The 312-nt window shown below is 27.6% G+C and overlaps 1 protein-coding gene across 2 annotated transcripts in view; it reads left to right on the top strand.

The window, feature by feature from the left end:
* Nucleotides 1-312, top strand: part of KCNK9 (potassium two pore domain channel subfamily K member 9) — a 103,790-nt gene that overhangs the window by 14,850 nt on the left and 88,628 nt on the right. The window lies entirely within an intron of this gene.

Raw genomic sequence — 312 nt, 5'->3', positions numbered from 1 at the left:
TTATCTTTAAGAGATAATGATGCATGTATAAATGAAATTATTATTATTATGACTATATATAATAAATGAACACTTATCTTTAAGAGATAATGATGCATGTATAAATGAAATGTCTGGGATTTTCTTTAAAATAACCTGAATCACATGGGGAAGTGGATGGGGGTTTAGATAAAACAAGATTGGCCTTGAGTTGTTAATTGCTGAAGCTTGAGTATTCATATCTGGGGGTTAATTATATTTTTCTCTACCTTGGTGTGTGTGTCATATGTATATATGAATATATATATGGATGTATATATGAATATATATATG

Source organism: Hylobates moloch, unplaced genomic scaffold (genome assembly GCF_009828535.3).
Source record: "Hylobates moloch isolate HMO894 unplaced genomic scaffold, HMol_V3 SCAFFOLD_9, whole genome shotgun sequence".
Classification (NCBI taxonomy): domain Eukaryota; kingdom Metazoa; phylum Chordata; class Mammalia; order Primates; family Hylobatidae; genus Hylobates; species Hylobates moloch.
Note: the sequence above shows the minus strand (reverse complement) of the source record. Positions and strands in the feature narration are given on the sequence as shown.